Source organism: Pseudopipra pipra, chromosome 3 (genome assembly GCF_036250125.1).
Source record: "Pseudopipra pipra isolate bDixPip1 chromosome 3, bDixPip1.hap1, whole genome shotgun sequence".
In the NCBI taxonomy this organism is placed as follows: Eukaryota; Metazoa; Chordata; class Aves; order Passeriformes; family Pipridae; genus Pseudopipra; species Pseudopipra pipra.
The window spans coordinates 61,772,124-61,792,490 of record NC_087551.1 but is presented as its reverse complement, the minus strand read 5'-3'; the positions used below and the strand labels follow the sequence as shown (position 1 = coordinate 61,792,490).

Here is a 20,367-nt window from a genome sequence, read left to right as displayed (position 1 = left end):
TTAAAATTGTTGAAATAAAATCACGGGAATTCCCAGTTTACCTCTCAAGTGTCTTACATCTCTTATTAATATATGATAATCATACAAAATAGAACTGTAAATCCAAAATGTAGAGAGGCAGAGAAAAGAAAAAGAGGTCTAGCAAGTAGAAAAGGCTAGAACAGAGGGCAGAGAATAAGACTTAACTGGATGGTCAAAGAGAAACTGTCACATCATTCAAAAATAATTTTGAATATGAGGGGGATTAATAATAATTCTGAGGTTTTAGAAAGACTGTAAGTGCCAAGGGAAAATAACACCACCAAAATTACCCTTTTCTCACATATTTGATGCAGTAGTAATGTGCAATATTAAGTGAATGGTATAAAGCAAACGGCATGCTTCTGTATGATGACTATTTTCCTTTAAAAAGTGCAATTTTAAATTCTTGATTTATGACACCATAATAAATCAGATTTTGAGGAATTGCCTTTGTTTCCAGGGGTGGGTGGGGCAAGGGTATGAGGAATGATAGGGGTTGTTTGTTCCAACTTTTTCAAACAAAATAGGCTTTATACATAACCCACATCCATAACAAAGCCCCGTATAAAGCTCTGGATGAGTGTGGGGGTGATGAGAATTCATTTTTTATTCCTCCAACATCAAGCAACCACATTGAAATACTACCAACCTTTTAAAATGTTATTATTCACTTTCTACCAAAAAAAAAATATTGTCTCAGCAACTGTGAAACCAGCACTAACAGTGCAATACCTGAGAACTGCAGTTGGAGAAATGGACAGCAGAGCACAGCAAACGCAGTCATGGACCCGTTAATTTAGTTTGTCACCAGAGCTTTGACTCTCAATGCAACCTTTCCCACTTACTCCTAGATTCTCAGACACAGAGATGAAATCTCTTCCACTACTGACAAAGTATCAGTTTCATCTTCCATCTTCTTGCTCTCCAGCGTGTATACTGTGGTGTGACTTCTGCCAAGCAAAGCTTTGCCTCACTGCCTAAGTGATTCAACCTACCACAGGCTCCTTTCTGGTTCACGTGAATTCTGAGACTCTCCCAGAAACATTTTGCCCATGCACACTGCTTCCTTAATATAACCTGCTTAATACACAGTGCTTTCCTTGTGAAGGCAAATGCAACATGGCACTAAACTGGGCCCTATATATTAACCTCAAATAAATCAAATTATTAAAATCTCTGAAAAAATGTGTTTCAAAGGAAACTAAACAAACATTAGCCCCCATCCATACTAGTCCTACAATGCATAAAAGGCTACTCATATGAAACTTTAAGCTGCTTTGCCAAACTTGGACTCCTCACTGAATTTAAACTCCTTCTGAAAAATATCTAACAGCTTACTATCTCAAGAATATCTGAGAAATTGCACCTCCTTGGGAAGCAGGGGCAGAATGACACCAACAGGGGCTGGCGACAATGCACTGAAAACAATTTCAGCTTGTATTTCATAACACTCACCATTGATCAAGTCTATAAAAACTTTGAATCTAATAGAAGAACAGATTACATTAATTTTATTACTGGATAAAGTCTTCTTATAAAAATAGCAAAACTAAGAACCTGTGAAATGAACACTTGTAAAAAAACAACGTTTGTCTAGCATGAACACACTCCAGACTGCTACAAATGGCAAGGAAGGATAATGCTCGAGTTTTTCAAGTACTCACTAAACACAAAAAGCTATGTATTTTTTTTCATTTACTTCTTCATACAATTTAGTACTTCATTGACCAATAAATATGTTTTAATAACTTAAGAAATGGGACAAATCCTTCAAAACACACATGCACATATCTAAAAGCTGCTTGAACTTATACGTTCCTGAGGAGACCTACTAGAGAATCATCTCCAGTGAGTTACATTTAGTTTGCTAGTTCTACGCTAAAGATGCTTGCTAGTAGTTTCCCACATTTTAGCCAGGCATCCTCTCCAGTTCATGCAACTCAGCTTAAAAATATTCATTTACAAAATACATTACATGAGACATTAAGTGGATATGCTATTTCTGTACAGATAAACTTGTTCTTTAATCCAAAGAAACTACAATCTAAGTTTAGGGAGAAGCACAGTAATGGGAAAAACATGTATAGAAACAAACAAGAAGACCATATATTGTACAAGGAAAAGACACTATTTTGGGGGAATTTTTTGTTTATTTTCTCAGTGCAAAAGAATAAGTAGTATATATAGAAAACACTTCACCATTTTTGAAAGCTTATAAAAGGAGGTGACTAAGATACATAAATGAGCCAACTCATTTGCCTCCTAGAAACTGGCTACCAGACTCCTCTCCTCTGTTAGCACTCTACTGCTAATAATGCTGAGACTGAAGATGCATCTCTCTGGCATTCCCAATTTCAGGACCTGTCCATTGCTGTCTAAATTTTCAATAAGATGGAGAAGATAATCATGGGCAGAAAAAACAAAATCCGGAATTTTTCTTGCATAAACTCTTTATTAGACTATCAAATTAAATCTTCTGTGTAGTAGAAAGGAATGCCAAACATGTTTGTCCAGTTCTCCATTCACCCAGTTGGCATTCACAGTTAGAGAGCTTGTCAACACTTCTGTTTGCAATTTTTTTTTTTAATAGAATATTTTTATCTGAACCAAAATTCACACCTTAAATGAATGAAAACCAAAGCTGAATGCTACTTTCCTGCACTTCAGTGCAAGAAGAGGAAGGAAAGGCAAAAAAAAAATCGTTTTTGAATGCACTTTAAAAATTAATTGTGGTTTGTTTCAATTACAGCCTATTACCATAAAAACATTTTTAGTCAGTTCTAGACAGAAAACAGTACTCTTGACTACATAAATATGCTAATCAGTGATTCATACTTTTCTGATTACTCAACAAGATTTCTTCCAGCTTCAAGACACCCCAGAACTATATAACTTGCCACTCAAAAAAATAAATGACAGGTTGTTTCATCAAATGAATGAAGACTCAGAGTTCCTCCTGAGCTGGTTCTACTTCAAGAATCCCTAATCCAAGATGCTGAAGGTGTTATACAAATTAAAGGATCACTAAATGCAAAAAGGCCCCACACCTTTCAGAAAGTATACCCAAACAACAAGAGTCCTGCAACAAATCCTCTTTTCTCAGAAGAGCAGAATATAAGTTAATTCTCCTGGCTTACATGTAAGAGTCAATCTTTTCAGCAACATTCATGACTACAAGCTAGTTCCCAGCACACTTCTTCCAACTGCCATAAGCCATGCAAGATGAAACTGAGAATATTCAGGTCCTGTTGTTACCCACTGCAAAAACAATCATGGTTTTATAATAATTTTCATTTTGATTGTTTGGAAAAGGGCCAAACTTTCAGGAAGCTACTCAGAGGGGCAGCTTCACAAGCCACTTTCATGGCCAGTCTTTGCGAACAAAGATTTGGGAAAGGTCATTACCCTTCGAGCCTGCGCAGTGGATTTTTTAGGTGAGACACAGTGTGCGCTGAACTGAGCCCACCCTTTAATCCTGAGGTTCATCTGTCGGGGTCGAGCAAGCTTGGACAGTGGCAGCGAGGTCCTCAGGATGTAGGTTTGTTTAGAGTGACCTTCTCTTAGATGGATGGCCTTACAGGGCTGACGAGCTCCATCTGCCCAGAAGTTCCCTGACCGGGAATCGAACCCAGGCTGTGGCAGTGAGAGTGCCGCATCCTAACCACTAGACCACCAGGGAACCACAAGCCACTTTAAAGCTATTTTTAATACCCCTGAATCCATTTGTGGACCACTTCACACCAGGTCCCCCTCCTTCAAACACTGAATACTATCTATCATGCCAATGCCTTTGCTTCTCAAAGGTAGCGTACAACCATCCACTTTCTCCCCATGTCATGTGGGAATAGAGCCGGAGAAAGCAGAAGCCAGGAGCTTCTGAAATCATCTCACATTCTTTCATGAAACATCAAAATAACATAATTGTGACACTGGCCACTTGGGATGTTCAAGGAACAGCAGAAGAAAAAGACTAATCTTTTCCCATGTTCATTCTTCCAGCAAGGACAGGAACTTCATAAGCCAAAGTATATCTAAACTCTTGTGCTAAAAGCCCTATCATTGAGTAATCCATCCAGCACTTGTTCAAATCCAGCTATACTTTCATTTTTTCTGTCAAAAAATTTTATTGCATGAAAACATATGTATCTTCCTTCACTGTGTTCTGCTTGTTTTCATTTTCTCATCCTACTAAAGGTATTATAAGAAAAATTTGTCTGTATTCATATATATTGTTTGTTTCACGGTTGTACGTAATGTCTGAAGGGACACATACTTTTTCACTTCTCTTGTTCAAGCTGCTTTACACTACATGCTGCTTTTCAAAATTTATCTTCCTTGTAAAGCTTCTTTATCTTTTTAGATTTGCTATATCCTTTCAGATATAGCTCAGCTCAGTCCTGATCATGTGAAGAGGTGAAAGCATCATTTATTTACAAAATCCCTCTGGTAAAGAAGATCCCATCAATTCCATCAATTCAAGCCCACCGCCTGACCGCACTCTCCTTAACCACATAATACGTCTCCTGTGTGCTCACAATTACAGCGTAAATTAGTGAAAACAAATGCTATGCAGGAAGGGTACAAAACACTGCAAAGCTAAAGCTCTTTGAAAGAGCAGCTTTGTAACAGCAGTATACGTGGCAATGTAGGTCTGCAACGGTAATGCTACTAAAACTAAGTTGGACTGGAAGATCGTGTCACCTGCATATGCATTGACCACAGATATATTGATGTGCATAGAAGAACTACCTGAAATTGCCTAGGACAAGGAAACACCACCAGTTGTGGGTTTTGCCCCCTCCCATCTAGCAAAGTAAGTTCTAATAAAACCAGACTCTCTCTGTTGCAGCCACATGCACCATAAGACTGCAGTTTTCTTGTAGTCTACAAATGCTTTCCATTTTCCCATCCAATTACTTTCACAGTAAACCAATATTTGACTATTTGCCAGGCACTTCTTACAGTGAACAAAGACTTACTCCCAAGTTTGGATAACTAAAATGAAACACAATTGGTGCATTGTGCTTCACACACTTTAATTAATTTTGATATCATCCAATCACTAAGTAAGAGTCTTCTACAACTCTCTGGAATAAGCTACAGGATTAATCATCCTAAATAACTTCATTTTACATGTAGATCTTCTTGTACCCATTTCACAAAACACTTCTGACGTGGAACAGCAAAGGAAATACTATGGAAATCCTACTGATAACTTTTCCCACTGTGAAGACTGGCTATTTTTCCTCCTTTCTACTCATGCCCTTTTCAAAGCCTAGCACCAGACTTGATGTCTAGCAGACTGATACTTCCACAGTTTCACACAGAAGTTTCTTTTGAATGCCTGGAACATTATGTGCTGCTGCCAGTGAACAGTATCTGCTATCAGGGCTTCTTGTAAACACAGCCAAAAATATTCTCATACAAAGAAGTTCCTCTACTATGTATATGCATTTCAAATAACACATCCAGCTTCCCTGTAATAAGGTGACCTGGAATTTTCTTTTTAATTCTTCAGTATCTCTTCTCCTCAACAGACACCTCCAAGCTCTTAGCTTCTATCATCTCACAATAAAAGTTGGGGTTTAAATTAAATTCTAAGATTTAGCAAGTTCCTAGTGAAATATTGTCTTGGACAGATATGTTTGCAGCATTGCATTTAATGTTCCAGGCTTTGTACTCTTTCCTGATAAAAAAAATAAGACCTTGGGCATTTCCAGGAACCTCATTGTTCAATTATGGTTAACAGAGCTTGAATTCACAAATCAGGTTGTCGGCTTTCTTTCCAGTTTAATTCTCTACTTTTCAAATTATCAGAAAACCTGATATCATTTTATGCACACATACTTACAATATATCAAACACCTTACCAATAGCACTTGTCTTCATCTTACTGTAAATATGCCCTTACTAGAAAGGTAGAAGAATAGAGAGTTTTTATTACATTATACTAAATAACACACACCTAGACTCAAGAGTATTAATCAATTGCTTATCCTCTTCATGGCAGAAATAAATACAAATCCAACAGTTCAGTGACATTAGTAATGGCCATCATAAATCACAGAAGAGCACAACCCAGTCTTCTTCAACGCTACAAGAATTTTATTTAAGACTTGAACAATTTAAGGTCCACTGATTTTCCAAGCAACTTAGGCAACTTAGTCCTTGCACACGTGAAAAACTGAAGGGTTAAAGAGCCAAAGACACACCACCTGAAGAAGAATTAACTATACTCACATTGCTTGTTTCTTAGCCAAGAAAAACTCATCAGTTGGTGAGCAAGGCAGTGCACCAAGTGTCACAAAAGCACTTAATTAAGATGGGATGACAATCTCACAAGTTTTGAGATGTGGCAGAATAACACATTCTTTAAAGCCAGTGCTCCTCCTAGAAGAAACACAGAGGGTTGTACCTAAACATGTCTTTTGAGAAGTTTACTTCCCTCAGGTGGTCTTCACACTTTTTTGAAACAACTGAAATACCATCTTGCTTCAGCTCCCGTGATTAAAAAAAATGGCAAGTTCTGGATTACAGCAACTACCTCTTCTTATTTGTCTCATCCCTCTTGCACAGATGATGTAGCATGTTCTCTATATTATATCAGGATAGGGGGGAAAAAAGGGTAGAATTCTGCTCTCTTCGAATTAAAAAAAAAAAGCCTAAAATGAGACCAACCTCAAGACAGACTACACATATGTTATATTATGACCACTCCAAGGTGGCTTGTAAATAGTAAATGCATATGTCAATATAACTTTTAAAATGATCTGATCAAACTCAGTAATGTTTATACAAAACCTTAAAACAGTGTTGTGGCACAGTAAGTTCTTAGAAACAAGAAAATCCTGCTGAGAAAAAAGTTTTTATGTAAAATTCTTCTTCAGTCTTGGAAAACCTGCAACTTTTTAATCTATTATATTTTATTTCTAATAACATCTATTACATAGACTTTCTGAAAAAACTTGGCTTCCAGAGATGTGGCAGGAATAAATCAAATTTATTCTCCTTTGTGGTACAATTATGGCAAATAATTAAACTATGCCTTCTGGTTATAATTTCTGTATGTTTTCAATGGTTTTCATACAAATTGTCCTAAGAGAGTATATAGCAGTATTATCTTGATTTTTCCAAAGTTCAAAAAATCCATGATCGAAGTCTAAGCTAACAAATAGTACTTGGATTTATATCTTTATACCTGTTTTTCAGGTTTTAGGAAAAAATTGCATTGGTATGAAAATCACATAGTTTTCAGTTGTTTGATTTTTTAGATTTATTCCATTAAGTTTCTTTTTGTTATTCAATGTAGTTCTCCAAAAAAATAAAACTAGACGGACTTTACATTATCATTGACAAAGTCTCTCAAATACTGAATATTTTAGAAAATATTTCAAGATTTTAAAAAAAATATTGAAGAAAAACACAAAATAAAAATGTAATCTATTTAGGATTGGCAGCGTTGTTATTATGTAATTATGGGTCTAAAATGCTAGTTGCCATAACAACTTGTAACAGCTCTATATCCATTATAAATCTTTTGCTCCCTCTTGATATGTATGCTTATTTTTAACCCTGACTTCCTCCTGATGCACTTTTTGCTAGGCAACCTCATTAGCTAAACTCCTACTGTGTCAGATTGGCAGATAAAATTGCAGGCATTCCCACCACCAAACAAACATATTATCTTCACGCAAGCTGCCAGATGTGCCATATATCTTGTAAATTTGGGTTTGCACCTCCTTTAATTATGTTCTCTTCTCTTGGATAGCAAAAACTCTCCAAATTCTCTATCCTTTAATAAAGTGCTTAAAGACTTGAAATTGCTATATCGTGCCAGTTAAGGGCACAATACACTGCAATTAATGCATACACTTAATACAATATGGCAAGTCATAAACCTCAAACTTGAAAAACATTAAAATAAAATTATATCTGCCTTCTGCAATTTTACAGAGTTGTAATATCTCCAAGTAGATTAAATCTTTGGAAATTAATTATCTTGCAGCTATATTTTGGTTAAAAAAAAAAAAACTTAGACAAAGCTTGAGAAAAATTTGAACAGATCTACTCTTTCCTCCTCTCTCTCCCTCATAAATCTCCAACACTGACATGAATGCTACTTATTTGTAGAATTTTCATTATAATGAAAAGCCATAACAGTAATAAAACTGTCTGTGTTGCCCTAGGAAACTGTATATAAATTAACACTACCAACATGAGAAATCCATCAGAAAAATCATGCTAAAATTGATATTATTAAAAAAAAAAAAGTGGCATAAGATGAAGATGTGCTCAAGTTAAACTTAGTGTGAGCAACAGTGCCAGTATCAGATGGGAAAAATAACACAGGAATCATAATAGCTGTACAACGTTTAAAAAGGGAATGTTTTTTCCAATTAACCTCTAGATTTGTTCCCAACAGAAGTGTAGACAAAACCAAACCTGCTGCCACATATACAGAACAAAAAAAATAAAAGAGCTGGACTACTTTCAGAGCTACAAAGTTCCTTCATCTTGCTGTTCAGAAGCAGGAAATCTTAATAAAATTATTTCACAGTTACAGAAACTAAGAAACCCAAAGATTTCAGAGAAAAAGAGAAAGTTGAGGTTGGAAGGAACCTCCAGAGGTGATCTGGTTCAAACTTCCTGCTAAAGCAGGGTCACCTGGAGCCACCTGCCCAGGACTGTGTGTTTCTGCATATCTCCAAGGATGGAGACTCCACAGCCTCCCTGGACAACCTGTGCCAGTGCTCAATCACTCTCTCAGTAAAAAAGTGTTTCCTGTTGTTCAGAAGGAACGTCCTATGTATCAGTTTGCCCCCACTGACTCCTATCCTGTCACTGGGTACCAGTGAAAAGAGCCTGGCTCAGTTTCCTTTACACTCTCCCCACAGGTATTCAAATACATTGATAAGATTTTCCAATTTCCTAGTTTGCTGATGTGCAAGACTATACATTTGGTCAGATTCAGAGAAAAGTGCCACCATGTTAGTGTCAGACACAGAGCCTACCACATGAAAGAAAGCCCACAACTGAAAATGAAGCATCATGTAAGAACTGTATATTTAATTAGGTCTTCAAGAGAAAAAAATCCTTGCGTAAAGGAACTTTTAAGATATCTGCTTTCAGTAAAAACATCTAATTATTTTCATTGGTGATCTAGCCTTTTATTTCATTCAGATGTAGAAGATTGGCTGTCATCTTACGAAGCCCAAAGTATCAAAAAACCGGGCCTTCATCACATCAATTTTACCAGAACAAAATTTGAGCCAGAAAGCCATTCAGTGTCTCTCTTCTCCTTCCTTATGATAGGACCTCAAATTACAAATCAAACACATTGGACCTAAATTTTGCTCTATAACATGGCAATATTAACTCTTTTTATGCTCTGGCTTGTAAAGCAACAGGAACAATTCTCTAACACTATATGTTAAGTCAGTCTTCTGTAAATAAAAAGTAAATAAATCATCTTGCAAACTCTGGGTCATTTTACATACTCCTTATATACATTTACATGTTCCAACATACCTACCTACTCATGGAGGGTTTAGTCTTCAGGATTTCTTTTCAGAAGAATTAATTTAGTGAATAACTCCTTGATTATATTTCAAAGGTCAATTAAGAATTCTGCAAATGGTTCGCATCTCATCAAATTGAGAGAAGATTAAAACTCAAGTCATTAATTTTTTTTGATAAGCAGTGCAAATATATATGAAAAATGCTAGTACTTTTGCGTCAGGCTTCCTTAGTGCACCATTTAGTCTCATTTAGCATATAGGATGGTACTTGGGGAAGGGAAAGAACTGAAGGGACTAGTAGAATCCTTAAGATCTCGTGCATATGTATTATCATAAGCAAACAAACTGATTGTGAAGCACTGAAGTCATGTTGCTGCAGCTTTAGATGTCCTTTCATTGTATAACCTTGTGCCTATATACGCAAGGGCAGCTAAAAGCATTTCAGAAGAGTGGGAGAGGGATGGAGAAAAGTCAGAGCAAAAAGAGGAAGCGACAGTTAGGAAATGACAAAGTACAAAATCAGTGTTTTTAATCATGTCAGGCAATGAAATAAAATTTCAACTATCTCTAGTTCTAATTAACATGTAAGGTCAAAGACAAATATCATTATATGTAATTTTTTTTTCCATTATAAATTTCACCCAAGTACAAAGGCATTAGAGAAGCATACAAATTACTGTAGGTTTTCAAAAATTTTAAAATTAATTTTCTTATTTAACACAAGAAATATTCACTATCCTATTCAACTCTAAGAAATTAGTACATGCATTTCAAGTTCAGATCTTTGATCAAAGTTTGTTTTTCCAAGATCTATAGCATTTTAAATCTTACAGAAAACTAATATGCTGACGACATTACAGAACAAAGACTTTGCCATGGTAAATGATGAATTAAAAGCAACTTTTGGTTTATGTTTAGCATAAAACATTCCCTAAGTGATCTGAGGGCAGACTAGTATAGTAGCTGAGTTTAGTAATGCAATATACAGAAATGTTGTGGCCCACATGAAAAAATACTTGTATTTTAGATTAGATCATGCCTTTTTTTATTTATCAAACTTTATTTCAACATATATACTCCTAGACAAAACCACAAAATATTTATGAAACCTCCAAATAATTCAAATTTTAAGTCTATCAGCTTATGATCTTTTACTTATGTCAATAAATTTCCTTGACTAAACTTTCAGTTTTATATTAATTCTGGATTTTCTTTTTCTATGTTGCTGTACAGTCTGACTTAGAATTTTAAAAACAAGTAAACCACCAGACAAAGAGTTTGTAGTCCCACATTTACAGTTTATATTTGGAGGAAGGGATGGAAGGACATAAGAGATCTTATTTTCAGCTGACACTTAAGTTTTTGTTCCTTTAATTTAGTTTTGTTGATTGTAACTCCCACATACCCCAAAAAGATTTCAGTACATTTCTAACAAGTCATGCTGAGTCTCAAAGTGAAGGAAGACAAACAGATCATGGGGATTCAACACCCTCCACAACCCCAATAAAGCTTCTATACAACTTAGGGATGGTTATTTTCATAATTGTTCATCTGCAATTGGACTAACACAATGACCAAAATAAGAAAATTACATTCTATAATAATCTCTTCTGCAAACACATTGCAGTATACTGAGCAGTTATCTGAAGGACTGTCAGTAGGTAAATTCTAAAAACCTTTATGCAAATCTTTAGAGATTGTAATTTTCTACAGTATTCTGAAAGTATCATAAGTTTCAGTTACATATGATTCTGGCTTGCATAATTTAATTTTCTTTTAGTCCGGGACACAAATTATTTTCTTCATTATTTTTACAATGAAACTATTTTTTTCTTGCTTCAATTAACTTTCTAAGTAAAAACTCAATGCAGCACACCTGAATAAAATATAAAACAATATTACATACTCCACACATGAACAACATTAAGACTTATAGTAAATAAAGATCATTCATCTGTTAAATTCAGTACCTATTCATTATGGCAACCATCCATCACATTACATCTCCCTCCAGTTCAGTCAAACACTATTGAATTAAAAGTGAATGTTGAATAATTACTTTCTGATTCCCCATTTACAGTCTTAAAACAGGAAATTTGATTCCCTGTAGACCTCAAATTTTTATTAAGAAAAAAATCGAGTAAAGCTTCAACTTTACCTTTTCAGATGTTGCTGTAGAAATGTTAGATCCTAAATGAGTGATATCACAGTTTACTTGGGGAACAATTGTAAATTCTATCATACCTAGGATTTGAGTTAAGGACCAAAGACATGGAGCAGATGGAATGCAAGAGATAAACATTTACATGCAAATATCTTTGTTAACAGGAAACATTTTAAGAGAAGCTATCAAAGCACATGGAAGATAAGTGTTCATCTATTTAAGTTAGATATATTCAAAAGTTTCTCCCACTAGCAAAGTCAGCTTAAGTCTGCAAGCAATCCAGAAATAGCCAGCACGACTCAAAAAAGAATAGCAAAGATTTTTTTCCCAGTTGCCTTTTCAGAAGTCGATAAGGAGCACAGCACAGATCTGTATGAATACTGCTTCCCTCCTCTAAATGGTGTCACTGTTTATTGCTCAAGTTAAGCAGAAAACACTGAATACTGTATTGAGACTGTATTGTTCTCTCCCCCCAAAGCTACTGCTTCTCATTTACTCATGGAAAAGCTAAAACACTCACTAACCCCTAATTTTCACATGCTTTTTTGTAACCAATTAGCTGACACTGGGAGGACTACCTAAGCTATCTGGTCAAATCTCCAGCTTAACAGAGGCCTGTTCAGTAAATACACACCTGTCACAGCTGTCATGATGGCAAAGGAAATACTTGTTTTGCTCCTCTGTCTTAAAAAGGATGAAATTACAAAATATTGCTACCTCTAAAACAAGCTCTATATAGTACATGAAGGTCCACAACCAAGAAGTTAGCAGTGTGGCTTGGGCATCTTTGTATATGATGTTTCTTTATGAAAATCTTATTGAAGCATTCCTTAAATGTATCCACTTATATAAACAATATGTAATAATATACAAATAATGCAGGCGCCCCGAGGAGGCATTCATATATCTCTCCAGCAGTGCTGTGACCTCCCACAACTAAGCATCACACCTGCAGTGGCCAGCTACATTGGACTGAGGAGAAAGAGAGGTAGAAGAAATATACAGTTTCAAGATATATATGGTTTCAAGAGTGACCACAGCCATGGCATTAAGCCCCAGCTTCACTCTTCGGACCCGCTTGCTGGTGCACAGAGCAGGTGGGGCCATCCCCGGAGATCTCAAACCTGAATGAGGCTTGGAGCAAAAGGAACCTGACTCAGTGAGGTGGGGAAGGAATATGGAGGATGCAGTTGGTTTTAGGAGATGGGACAGGTTAGCAGACTGGAGGAGCTCTGGGCTGGTGAGGGCTGATTCTGGTCTAGGGAAGTGGTGCTGAACTCTTGGCCACACCATAATTTCCAAACTTGCAAATCTGACAATTTTGGTAATTCCTGGCACAGATGTTTAAATGCTGCCACATTCCGAGTATATAAAAATTAATAATTAAATAAATCTTTCCACTGAGCAACTTCCTGGAAACTGAATAAACTATATTCCTCCCAAGAGAGACAAGGACAGGCCTAGCTGCCTTCAGGGGTTTGCCTTCCAGCTTGTTACTCATTTTGCACCTTCACAGCACACATCTATGCAATCACTTCTCCACTTCAGAGTGGACAGTTCTCATTTCAGATTTCACATGTGGAAACTAATAAATACATAAACAAGTCATAAAATCAAGATCTGAAGTAGGTAAATTACAGTCACTGAAAACTAAAAAATGACAAAACAAGCAACAAAAGAATTTAAATGAATCCAAATTGTTTTAATGTTATCTTCCCTCGCTGAGGAAAGAAATGTTTAAAATAGGGCTGAGGAAATTTTATCACTTCTGCTTACAATCACTAGACACAATGTCTTTGATGGCCATCCTCATAAGAGCTGAAATTTCTTTCAGATTGACTCAAGAGACTGTCACTCTTCAGTCTCACCAAGAGGCACTTTCCAAATCCTTAACCTTGCTCACTGCTCCTCTGCTCTTTCCCATTTCTCAGCATCTGGTTTTGAAATGGACAACATCACAAGGGCAAATGCTCACTACAGATCCAATTACATCTGCCCACCAACAATTTATACTCCAACTGTACATGACTGTAAGACTGACTGTGACTCCTGGGATTTTTTGAGTCATTGCTTTTCAAGCTGCAGTCCCACAAATAGATATAGTCATAAATGGCTGACTGAACACAAGTACCAAAACAAATAATACTCTGTGAATAAAACACTACCTTCATAAAACAAACAACAAAACCAAAATCTACTTATGCTACTACCTTTAAGCCTCATCCATCCCATGATATTGCTCTGCTGACAATATCATATCAACTGCCTCCCAAGCAAATTATTTTAAATAGAATCAAAAGTTTTGGATGGTTTTTAGTTTCAAAAAAAAAAAACCTAGCTCAAACAATGGCAACATTGCATCAACAAACTCACAAACAGATTTAAAAGAGAAAAGTACAACAATTTGGAATAATCTACAGTCTTAACAAAAAATCTAGCTCATCTTAAATTACTTGAAAAAGTCTTGAATCAAGGGTTTGATACAAAAGGTCCTGCATGGACGTTACCCTGTCCTACAGATTTAACAAGTATTTCTTTGTCAGCAGTTACCATCTGATATTCCAATCAGAGAAATGGGATATGGGAATTTCTCCAATGGGAGAAAAAAGTACCTTATTACCCAAAGACGGTACATTATTAACTGCGTAAGGATTATTGCCCCATGCCTACTCCTGAGCAGAACTCTCAGCTCCCTCAGATCTGTACTACCATTGCCTAATTCCAATTTGTGCCAAAACCCACATCATTTTCCATCTTGTCCAACTCATTAGTCTGTTCTTCTGTTTAGTTTTGATCACCTTAATTTTCTAGTCCTTACTTTATATTAATTCTTAATCAACATCTTCATATACCTGCTTTCATGAAGACAAATGGTTCAGGTCAGAAGACACCTTTGGAGGCCATTCTAGTCCAGCACACTGCTCAAGTCAGGCTTAACTACACAGCAGGCCTATCACTCCTCTAGGCATCTCCTCTGATTTTACGACCCATAAAAAAAAAAAAAACTAGCCAAAATTTTCCATATTCCAACTTGTGTTCACTACCCTCATCTCACAACTGCAAAAGAAGTGTACAGCTCCACCTTTTCTCTATCTTCCAATCAGACAGTTCTAGACAACAAACAGTCTCCTCTGAGCCTTCTCTTCTCCAGCTTGAACATGCCTAGCTTTCATAGTCTCTCCTTGAAAATCCTGTGATCCAGTCCCTGACCATCTTGGCAGTCCTTTGTTGGACTCATTCCTGTATGCCCATACCTCTTTTGTATTGGGGAGCCCAAAACCAGGCACATCGTTCCAGATATGTCTCACCAGTGCTGAACAGTAGGAAAGGATCACCTACCGCATACTGCAGTATGGTAACAAGGGGCTGTTAGCCATCCCCGCTGCAAAGATGCATTGCTGGCTCATGGTCCACCAGGACTCCCCGTTTCTGCAAAGCCATTGTCCCTATATGGCCCCAGCATGTGCTACTGCATGTGCTAGTTCATGAGGCTGCTCTTCCTACTCAAGGCCGGGACTTTCCATCTCCCGTTCTTAATCTTCATGAAGTTACTGTGAGTCCCTTTCTGCAATCTGTCCATGACCCTCCAAGCACAGCCCTGCTCTACAAGCATATTGAAGACAGTAAACTGACCACCATCATCACAGCTTTGAGTCTGGGAGTCCAACCAATTTTCCATTCATCATCTATTTGCAGAGCTCATATATCATCAGTTCGGAGATATGTAAGCTATGAAAGACTGGGTTAAAGCCTAGTAAAGCCAAGATATGTGACACATTCTACCTTGTTCACCTTGTATCACAGAAAGCAGTGAAACTCATCAGGTATGATTTGTTTTTTTCAAACCCATGTTGGCTGTTCCCATTAACTCTTTCTTGACCTTTATGTGTTTGGAAACTGTTTCTATTATTATCTGCTCAATCATCTTCCCAGGGGAAGGCTGCAAAACAGCCTGTAGTTCTCTGTATCCTTTTTCCAATTCGTCTTGAGAATGGATGCGACACAACATTTTTACAGTCCTTTGAAGCCTCCCCCAAGTGCCACGATCTTTCGAAGATGGCAGAAAGCAGCCTCACAGTCAATATCAGCCAGCTCTTAGATGCATTCCAGCTGGTCCCACAGACTAGTGCATATCCAAGTGGCTAAGTGATTCCTAACCCAGTTCACATTTCCTGCAGCTACAGCCTCACTTCCCAGACCATGAATGGTTTGGGGATAAGCCTTACTTGTGAAAACTGAAGCAAAGAAGGGATCAAGTACATCCACTTTCCCTTGTCCCTAGGTCTCCAGTCTCTCTGAGCAATGGACCCACCCTCTCCTTAGCCTCCCTCTTGCTGCCAGCATACTTATAGAGGAAACGTTTCATATTGTACTCCAGCTCCCTCGCTAGCTTCAATTTCAGATGAACTTTGGCTTTCCTGACTCCATCTCTATATAAGCAGACAATGTCTCCATATCCTCCCAAGCAGTCTCTCTGTGCTTCTGTGTCTGTGCACTCTTGTACACAAGCTCTGTTCATCCATAATGGCTTTCTGCCATACCTGCTTAACTCTCTGCACGAGGCAGCCCCCTGTGCTCCAAGGGGCTGTCCTTGATCACCCAGCTCTCCTAAACCCCTTTGCCCTTCAGGGCACCTCCCAATGGGATCCTGTGAAGCAAGTCCCTGAACAGGTCAAAATCCGGTTTTCAAAAGTCTTAAGTTTGTAATTCTGCTGTCGGTCCTGGTGATCCCTTTCAGGATCTCAAATTTAAGACTCATCATTATGTCAGCTGATGCTGCCCTCAATCATACTCAAACAGTTCTTCCTTGTTTGTAAATGTAACACCTCTCAGAGTCTGATTGCAAGGCTTTCTTTCACCAGTTGCATAAAGAGGGCTTTGTCTATCTCCTGCTCTTGATGGGCTTTAGTAGATACTCATGGCAATATCACCTGTGCTGATTTATGCTCTGATCCTTACCCATAAGCTTTGTACTGTTTTGTAGCTTTGCTTCTTTCACCCTCCTCTAATCAAAATCTTCATATAAATTCTACATGAATATTACATGAATATAATTTATATATAAACTATATATGTAAGATAAATTGTGTGGCTTATGAACAACATAAATTTTATACAAATGTAAGTAAATTTACATAGCAATTTTAAGAAGTTTGTTATCTTTTCATACTAGATAAGCTAGTCAGATTGCAAAATTTATTTATTCTAGAGGAAATAATCAGATTTTTTTTGTCTAAGAAGTTCACTGTACACTTTTACCCGTGACTGCTTTAAGCTATGGTACACAGACCTTTTCACTGAACAGGCTGCATTTGCTTGGTGCAGCAGTTCTCTTCATGCAGTCACCAGCTCCCAAATACCCAACATTTTTTGATTGGTGATAACCTCATTGTCCTTATACACTTAACGAAGTCCAGTGGAAGATGTTTTGCAACAATGTGCTATCTATACTCAAAAGTATGTACCTGTCAGAAAGCTCCAAAGAAGCTACTCACATGGTTGTCCACAGTTCCATATATCCACACAAGATGCATATATCCATCGTCTGACTCATAAGATGAAAAGATTTTGGTTGATCAGATAAGATCCACGACAAAGGTATTAGCAGGACCCTAAAATGAAAAACTTGGGTCTTTCCATCCAGGGTGGAAATTAGATTATACTTATTGCGAAACTCAAAACACAAACTTCTGCTTACAGCTTAGAGGCAGCATGACCTAACAACTCCCTACCTGCCTCTCCTCTTCTTTTTATGCCTCTCCTCCTTCCAGATCCTTCGTTCCCTTGTGCTGCTCACTCTGATGCTTGTCAGACCTTTCAATGAGTCAACTGAATTCACTAAGCCAGATGAATCCAGAAAAACAACAACATTTTCTCTGGGATAATGAGTTATATCAGCTCTTGGTAAGCTCTAATGAGTAAAGCTAGCAAAGGAAGCTAGCTGAAGCATGAAGGCAAGGGAGGAGAGGGAGAAAAGATGAGTAGAATAATCCCTTTACTCAACAGTAAGATATTAGGCTGACTCACTGTGACCTATGAAGCTGCAGCCTAATTGGAAACTTATATTGGCCTAATGTCTACCTGCAACTGCAGTCTAATTAGAAACCAGAGCTGTTACTTCCAGTCTGGACGAATGTGATAAGAGACCACCTATAAAGCCTGAAGCCAAAGCAACCTGCTCCCAAGCACTGTAATCAACAGATGCAGGAGCACAGGAAGCCATCTCTACTGCTGGAACACAGGACACTCACTACTGGCATTGCAAATACCACTCAGCTGCAAGTTTTCCCTATTTCTTTCAAGAAAGGCCACAAGTTTGGAGATTTCAAAGCGATCCATAAGCCTGGCACACACAGGAGAAGCTGATGGAAGGTAAAGGCTAGGCTAGCAGATAGCAGCTGTAACAGAGGAAAAATTCATGACAGCTTCGCTTTGAATGCCATGTGCTTGCTGATCCCTCATTCATGGAAATTAGTTAAGAGAACACAAATGCATAAGAAACATGCTTAGTTCATACTGTTTGTTGACTTTCTCTAAAGTAGTACGGTATGTCTGATTCATGTTTATACAAGGCTAGGTTTTCAGAGCTGAAACCAGTTTGATCCAAAATAGAGTAAATAGCTGTCAAATCCTGAGAATTGTTCTTTAAAAAGACAGAAGAACACAAGGAACTTTTTGGGGGGGAGGGTGTGCATGTGTGTTTGTTTGGGTTTATTTAACTTCAAAATATTGAAGCCTCAATGAAGTACTGATATTATTTTGATTTTGAGTCATCTGAGAAGATTGAAACTTTTTTCTTAGGTTGTGGTGAACTAATGATCTTAATTATACCTCCCATACAAAGTAGGGTCCTGATAGCAGACAAGTGGTTTTTCAAGTCTGGTAGGACAGGTGTAAAACGTTCAGTGAAAAAGTAGACAAACGTTCTCATAGCCCTCTGGTAGAATATTTGCCTTCTGCATACTTTTCAATCACTGCACACACTCTGCTACAAGCAATCTATTTTCAAGCCTTGACAGGAACTCCTGTTCTTTCTCCTTATATTTTGTTAACTTGACCTGGGTAGAGTATCACTGTGTCTATCCTGCTGCTGTGGATGGCAGGGGGAATGAATCTTTATTTTTGAGCTAGCTGGCAACACCTAGCTTTGTCCATGTAAGCAAGGTTCATCACCCTCTGCAGAAGACAGGCTCATACCAGGCTCACATCTATAACTCATCACACCTGGCCCAGCTGTCCTCTGGAGCTCTGCTGACAACCACTGTCCACATGATGTTCCTTTCTTCAGTTTCTGCTATTGGAAATACTAAAATGGACATTCTGTGTTCACCCAAGAGATGTTATTTATAGTATAACACCTTGGGCACAGCACATGGATGGTAAGCTGCAGGACATAAGGAGATACTTGGGGACACAAGCACAGCTGCAAGTGCATTAGAAGACCGTTCCACTTGGGAAGCAATAAACTTGAGGCAATGTGGCCACTACCTAAATATCCAAAGTTCTGACCATCTAGACCCAGGTTTCTTCTCATAAGAAACTCAGTGGCTTCCTCCAGCAACAGGCCCTGAAGCAACCAGAACGTGTATTAGGTCTTTAATGAAAACAGGCTCAAGCTTACATAGGGAAGTGAGAGCAAACCAAACTGACACTGTGAGCATAGGAACAGAAAAGAGGGGATGAGAAGAGCTGCATAGAATTTCCCACATGACACATGGGCTGCCCTGTAGAACACCCATCATCTCCCTTTGGACACACGCAAGTGCCGGCCCGCTCCCAGAGGGTGGTTGGCTCCCCAGGAAAGTGGTCACAGCACCAAGTCTGACATAGCTCAAAAGGCATTTGGATGATACTCTCAGGCACATGATGTGAGTCTTGGGGATGGTCCTGTGAAGAACTCAGGGTTGGACTAGATGATTTTTGTGGGTCCCTTCCAGCTCAGCATATTCTGTGACATATTTCCAACTTGTACCTCCCTCAGGAAAGAAGTTTGAGGTTTCAAACACCTGCAGGAAAACTCAACTTCTTACTAAGTATTATAAAACACAGGCATTGCCTTCACCAGGCAGGATGACAGAACTTTTGATAGCTAGGCTGTCTGAGCCCCTGACATGGCTGACAGCTCCGGTAAATGGCTTCTTGAAGGAGACAAGAATCTTTGAAGAGGAGGGAGGGTAAGGAGCAGGAGTGGAGGGGGCAATATGTTTATTTGTTTTCCAAGATAGACACTATGTAAAATGACTAACAAATTAAAAATATATTATCTAATTCAAGTTTTCTTGCTTGCTAATTTTAACTACAGTTTAAATTCGATAAAACTCCACTCACCTTTGGACAGAAGCAACATGTTTTGGAATGAAATAATATATTGCATTTTTAAAGTAATATTTTTCTAGTGGATCTTGTCCTTCGTGGATTTAATTTCTAAATAATATTCTAAAATCTACCCTAAAACATACCTAAACAACATTACTCTTTCAATTCCAGGCAGAGACAGGACTTGGGGGGAGGGGGTGGAAGGACAGCTTTGAATGTCACTGTATGTGTGGCAGCAACATTACCCATGCTAATGATTAAGTAAGATTCAGAAACAAACACAAACATCACATACAAGGCAAAGGAAAGCAACACAACTGAATCTGTTCCTGTACATGACACAAACCT

The 20,367-nt window shown here is 37.9% G+C and overlaps 1 protein-coding gene across 21 annotated transcripts in view; it reads right to left on the bottom strand.

Moving 5' to 3' along the window:
* The window catches only part of PTPRK (protein tyrosine phosphatase receptor type K), a 397,365-nt gene that overhangs the window by 281,806 nt on the left and 95,192 nt on the right, over positions 1 to 20,367 (bottom strand). The gene's annotated exons all lie outside the window — the stretch shown is intronic.